Genomic DNA, 7,145 nt, shown 5'->3' on the forward strand with positions numbered 1-7,145 from the left:
CTTACAGGCAGCAATGTTGCCCTTTACTCAGTTTTTGTATGACAGTACAAGGAGACAACTATTCAAGAGATGAGCAGTCACTGTCAAGAGGGAGCAAAGATCTTACCTGGGTAAGAAAGGAGAAACAAGTTTCAGAATCATAGCTGTGTGTCTCTTGAGTCGTAAGAACAGAATGAGGATTCAGTTCTAATCTTTATGCCTACACTTAAACCTGACATAGACTAAAGCAGAGCAGGAAATCAAAAAGGGGAACTAGAAATTCAACCACTCTAAAACGGTAGAACCTCCCAGCACACTAAGTGTTAGAGTCCAGTGGCATGGCAGTTCATGGAAACTCAACCATACACAAATCAACAGATCCAAACCAGGGCAGAAAGTTGCAGACTAGGAAGGCAATGAACAAATATCTCTCTGGAAAAAGAACACTTTGGAAGCATTAAAAACTAACAAGCTGCCAGATTGAACCATCAATGCAGTGAGACATAAAAGAAGTTCAGACCAGGTACCCCTAGAAGTGAGAAGAGTCTAACACTAACAAAATCTAAAGTCAAGAAGTCATCTGGAAACATGAAAAAAAAAAAAAACAACAAAAGAATTCATTCATAAAGAGCTACTGTGGTACCCGAAGCTCAAGATACAAAAAACAGAAGATATTTACTTGAAATATCTATGAACACCTTAGATAAAAATGCAAATTAGAAACAAGGCCAACAAAATTCCTTAGAATAAAGAGATTTTTGAAAAATAGCAAAAAAGTTTTTCAAAATCAAAAAAGAGTCGTAGAAGAAAAATTGGGGGAAAATTAAGTGTGTGAAATAAAATCATGAAAAGAGAATTAACAGCTTTTAAAATAGATACAAAAATGGAAGAAAAAAAAACCTCCTTAAAAAGCACCCTGGTTTAATGGTAAATAGTGTACAAAACCTTACTGAGGAAAATAACTCCTTAAAAATTTTAATTGGCCATGTGGAAGCTAATGAGAGACATCAAGAAATAATAAAACAAAGTCAAAGGATTGAAAAAATAGGAAGTAAATATGAAATAAAAGATCTCACCTGGGAAAGAGACTTAAGAGAGTTAATTTAAGAATCACTGGATGACTTGAAATGCATTGTATTTCAAGAAATTATAAAGGAAAATTATCCAGAAATCTCAGAACCAGGGGGCAAAATAGATATTGAAAGAATCTTCAGGTCACTTCCTGAAAAAAATCTCAAAATGAAAACACTAACAAATCTTATAGCTAAAATCTAGAACTCCTAGGTCAAGGAAAAAATACTGTGAGCAGCCAGAAAGAAAGAATTCAAATATGATGGAGCCACAGTCAGGGTCACCCAAGATTTAACAACTACCATTCTTTGTGTGCGTGTGTGTGTGTGTGTGTGTGTGTGTGTGTGTGTGTATGAGGCTACTGAGGTTAAGTGACTTGCCTAGGGTCACACAGTAAGTGTTAAATGTCTAAGGTCACATTTGAACTCGGATCCTCCTGAATTAAAGGTTAATGCTCTATCTACTATGTCATCTAGCTATTCCAATAGGTACCTTTTTTTTTTTTTTTTTTGAGAATTGGAAAATATTTTTTATTATTAAAATAAATAAATAATATACTTTTTAAAAAGCTCAGGTTAAGCTATGCCCAGAAAAAGAACTCTGGGAGATGACTAAAAACCATTACATTGAATTCCCAATCCCTATATTTATGCCCACATGCATTTTTGATTTCGTTCACAAGCTAATTGTACAATATTTCAGAGTCTGATTCTTTTTGTACAGCAAAATAACGTTTTGGTCATGTATACTTATTGTGTATCTAATTTATATTTTAATGTACTTAACATCTACTGGTCATCCTGCCATCTGGGGGAGGGGGTGGGGGATAAGAGGTGAAAAATTGGAACAAGAGGTTTGGCAATTGTTAATGCTGTAAAGTTACCCATGCATATATCCTGTAAATAAAAGGCTATTAAATTAAAAAAAAAAAGCTCAGGTTAGTAATCTGATCTAACATACAATTGATCTATTTATGGCATGGTTGTTTAGAGTTTTTATTTTTTTAATTTAATTTTTTTATTATAGCTTTTTATTTACAAGACATATGCATGGGTAATTTTTTCAGCACTGACCCTTGCAAAACCTTTTGTTCCAACTTTTCCCCTCCTTCCCCCCACTCCCTCCCCTAGATGGCAAGTAGTCTAACACATGTTAAATATGTTAAAGTATATGTTAAATACAATATATATATATATATATATATATATATACATAGTTATACAGTTATCTTGCTGCACAAGAAAAATCGGATTTAGAAATAAGGTAAAAATAACCTGAGAAGGAAAACAAAAATGCAAGCAGACAATAACAGAAGTAGAAATGCTGTGGTGTGGTCCATACTCATTTCCCATAGTTCTTTTGCTGAGTGTAGCTGGTTCTCTTACTGAACAACTGGAACTGATTTGGTTCATCTCATTTTTAAAGAGAGCCGTGACAATCAGAATTTATCATCATATAATATTGTTGTTGAAGTGTATAATGATCTCCTGGTCCTGCTCATTTCACTTAGTATCAGTTCATGTAAGTCTCCCAGGCCTCTCTGAAATCATCCTTCTGGTCATTTCTTATAGAACAATAATATTCCATAACATTCATATACTACAATTTATTCAGCCATTCTCCAATTGATGGGCATCCATTCAATTTCCAGTTTCTAGCCACTACAAAAAGGGCTGCCACAAACATTTTGGCTCATACAAAGGTGCCTTTCCCTTCTTTAAGATCTCTTTGGGATATAAGCCCAGTAGTAACACTGCTGGCTCAAAATGCACAGTTTGATAACTTTTTGAGCATAATTCTAAATTGCTCTCCAGAATGGTTGGATCCATTCACAATTCCACCAACAATGTAGCAGTGTCCCAGTTTTCCCACATCCCCTCCAACATTCATCATTATCTCTTCCTGTCATCCTAGCCAATCTGACAGGTGTGTAGTACCACTCCGATTCTTAGGAGATCTAGATAGTTTACTTTGTAGTTTCTTAAAATATGTTGTCTAGCAATTCCAAAAAAGGGCTAACCATCTCCAGGAAAAGAACTCATGGAATCTGAATGAAGATTGAAGATACTCTTTTTCACTTTTCTTTCTTTTTTTTTTTTTTTTTGGTTTGTTTTTTTTTTCCCTTTGGGTCTATGTCTTCTTTTACAACATGACTAGTATTATAATATGTTTTCATGATTGAACACATTTAGCCTATATCATACTTCTTATTATATCAGGGAGGAAGCTAGTGAGGAAAAAGAGAGAGAAAATTTAGAATTCAAAAATTTTTTAAATGAATGTTAAAAATTGTCTATATAGAAGTATGGAAAAATAAAATATTATTAAAAATAAAGATCATGGATCATTTCCCCCCTTTTAACAAAATTGAAATATGTTTTCTAGATTCTTTGAGTTTTGATCACAGCTGTAACATAGTACAATGATTCTTAAATTTTGTCTCTTTGATCTATTTTCCAAGTTTGTTGGAATACAAGGGAGAGCTGTTGGAATACACAGGAGCCACCTGACAGTGGCTGTTGAGATCCAGCCCAGAATGTATCTCCTCTTGTGAGAGGATGATACAGGAGAATGAGAGGCAGTTGCTGTTCTCTGATCTGATTGAGAGGCTATTGCTTTGTCTGACCTCTCTCCTTTTCCCTCTGCCTCCAATTTATCTCATTCCCAGTCTGCAACAATTGTGTCAGCAAATGCTGCCTTGCACCTCCTTCAGATGTTACGATTCACAGCTGTGGAGGATCTCAGAGAATTGACCTGTCCCTTAACATAAGTTAGTTGTTTTTGTTATGAGATAACTTCCATTTTGTTTCACTTTTTCAATTTTTTTATTTTGTTTTTATATTTCTTTTTGTTTCATTAAGTCACTAGTTCCTATTAAGTCACTAGTTCCTATTTTTCCATTCTCATTTAAAAAATGTATTTATTTAAAATTTAAGTACAAAAGATATTGTTCTAATTGTTTAGACCTAACTTTATTTGTATGAAAAATGTTTTATAATTGTGTTCATATAGTTCCTGGATTTGTCTTGGCAGATAGATACCCAAATACTTTATTTTATCTATAGTTATTTTTAATGGAATGCCTCTTTCTGTCTCTAGCTGCTAGCCTTTGTTAGTAACATATAGAAATGCTGATGATTTGTGTGGGTTTATTTTATATCCTGGAATTTTGCTAAAATTGTTCATTGTTTCAAGTAGATTTTTGGATGATTCTCTCAGATTCTCTTAATATACCATCATATCATCTGCGAAGAGTGATAGTTTTATCTCCTCATTGCCTACTGTAATTGCTATAATTTCTTTTTCTTTTCTTATTGCTAAAGCCAGCATTTCTAGTACAATATTGAATAATAGTGGTGATAATGGGCATCCTTGTTTCACCACTGATCTTAATGGGAATGTGTCTAGCTTCCTCATTACAAATAATGCCTGCTGATGGTTTTAGATACATGACCAAAAGCAAGATTGTGTCAAGATCAACTAGAATAGACTTGGTTCTTCTCAGTGGTTCAGTGATACAGGCAGTCATGAAAAACTCCATCTGCATCCAGAAAGAGCACAATGGAGACTAAATATAAATTAACACATGCTATGTTCATTTTTTTCTTGTGGTTTTTTCCTTTAGTTCTGATTTTTGTCTCCCAATATGATTCAAATGGAAATATGTAAAAACTGAATGTCCAAAAAGGTGTTTTTTTTAAAACATGTAACTGGGGAAAATAAAAATTAAAAAATGGAAAAAAACATACAAAATAGAAATAGAAAAAAGAAAAAAATTACCATGTGCCCAGCCAAACATAAGGGAAGATTCAAAATATGAGACAATAAATTTCCACTTTAAGAAAGCTTATAAAGTAAATACTACATATTGAGTTCAGAGTGGTCCACCTTTTCTCTGCTCCTTTGTAGGTTTTCTTTTGTTCTCTGCTGTGTACTTTTTACTTTATTTTTTTTTCCTCCCTTCCTTCCTCTCTCACCACTTCCTCCAGGAAGGCTACAAATAAGCACTGACATATTCACTCACATACACACACACACACACACACACACACACGCATATATATTTACATACACATATATACAGACATACATATAAAGATATGTAATCATGCAGATATATACACATATATATAGCTTTTAAAGCTGTACTATGCATATTTGTCCTTTGTTTCTCTGAAAGTAGATAACATCATCTAAGTCTTTCCATCTTTTTTAAATCCATCAACTTATCAATTCCTACACAATAGTAATATCCTAATCTTATACTATTTAGTTATTTTTAAAAGTTTAAAATAATATTGATTAATATGGTTGACATATAGTATAGTTTCCCTATTTTCTCTTTTGATTAAATCTATATTGGCTTTAACTTTGTTTGAGATCAATGATTGCTATCCCTGCTTTAAAAAAAAAACAACTCTACTTCTATTAAAATAATCATTATTATTATAATTGTGTGTATCCCTGCTGACATCTCTGCTTTAGTTCTATCAGCTACCTTGCCTTGCTATTACTTAACCTACTTTCCCTCCAATGATCCTTCTTTATCTTCGTCCCTCACCTTTTCCCTCCTTCTTTATTCCATTCCCATTAATCTACATATCCCTCTATATCCCCATCCTATTCCCTCCTCATTTCTTTATAAATTTAGAAGATTTTTATACTCTTCTCTATCTTTTTCTCCAATGTGTGTATACATGTATATATATTCATACATACATTTATATATAGAATGTGTGAATATACATATATATGTATGTAGTATATATAATATGTATGTCGTACATATTATATATATATATATATATATATATATATATATATATATATTTCTCTCTTTAATCCATTCTCAATGTTAGTAAAATTCTAGAACTACCTGTATGATTCCAGGACTGTAAGCTCCCATCCCCAATCTAATTCTTCTATATCACTTTTTGTTCTCTCACCTCATTTGTATAACATAATTGCTTTTTACAATAATATCATATTCAGCTCTATTTTTTCTTTTGAACTACCTAATTACTAATGACAATCTTAATCATATGGTTTACATTTCCATGTAGAGAAAACAAACAGTTTGTCATTATTTGGTCCCATGAAATTAATCTTTGATGTTCACCTTATATTTCTCTTGGCTCTTATATGTCAAATTCTCTGTTAAGTTTAGGTCTTTCTACAACAAAATTCTGAAGTTGGGCAATTAATTGAACAGTCTTTTTTTTAAAATTCAGGATTACACTTAACTTTTCTGGGTATGATGTTTTCAGCCACAACCTTAGTTCTTTTGCTCTTCAATATATAGTATTTCAAGACCTACAGTCTTTTGATGTTGTTGCTGCTAGATCTTGTGTGATTCTAATTGTGGCTCTGTCATATGTGAATTTTTTTTCTTGATGGTCATATTTTTCTCTTTGACCTAGGGATTTTGAAATTTGGCTCTGATATTCCTGTAGGTTTTCCTCCTAGGATCTTTTTCAGGTGGTGATCAATGGATTTTTTTCCCTATTTCTACTTTCCCTACTTGTTCTAACATTCAGAACTATTTTATTTAATTATTTCTTGTTTTATTGTATTAAGATTCTATTTCTGATCATAGTGTTTATGTAATATAATTATTCTTATGCTTTATTTTCTTGATCTGTTCTCCAGATGCTTTGTTTTTCTTATGAAATGTCTCCTATTCTCTTCTTTTTTATTCTCTATATTTTGTTTTATTATTTTTTTAATCTCATAACTTCTCCGACTTCCCTTTGCCCGATTCTGCTTTTCAAGGAGTCATTTTCTTAAGGTTCTGGATCTCCTTTTCTAGTTGGTTGACTTTCTTTTCATAATCTTGATTTTTTGGGGATATATTTATTTTTTTAAGTTTTTCTCCAATCTCTCTCATTTGATTTGTCAAGTCTTTTTTGAACTCTTCTATGATTTCTTTTTGGCAGATGACCATTTAATTTTACTCTTTGGGGTAGGAAAGGCTTTTTTTTTACTTTAGTATCCTTTAAGATGAACCTGGGTTTTCTCTCTTCCCATAGCAACTTTCTATAATTTGGTTCTTTCTTCTTTGCCTGTTCTTTTTTAAAATTTGTATTTGTAGCAAA

Source organism: Sarcophilus harrisii, chromosome 3 (assembly GCF_902635505.1).
Source record: "Sarcophilus harrisii chromosome 3, mSarHar1.11, whole genome shotgun sequence".
In the NCBI taxonomy this organism is placed as follows: Eukaryota; Metazoa; Chordata; class Mammalia; order Dasyuromorphia; family Dasyuridae; genus Sarcophilus; species Sarcophilus harrisii.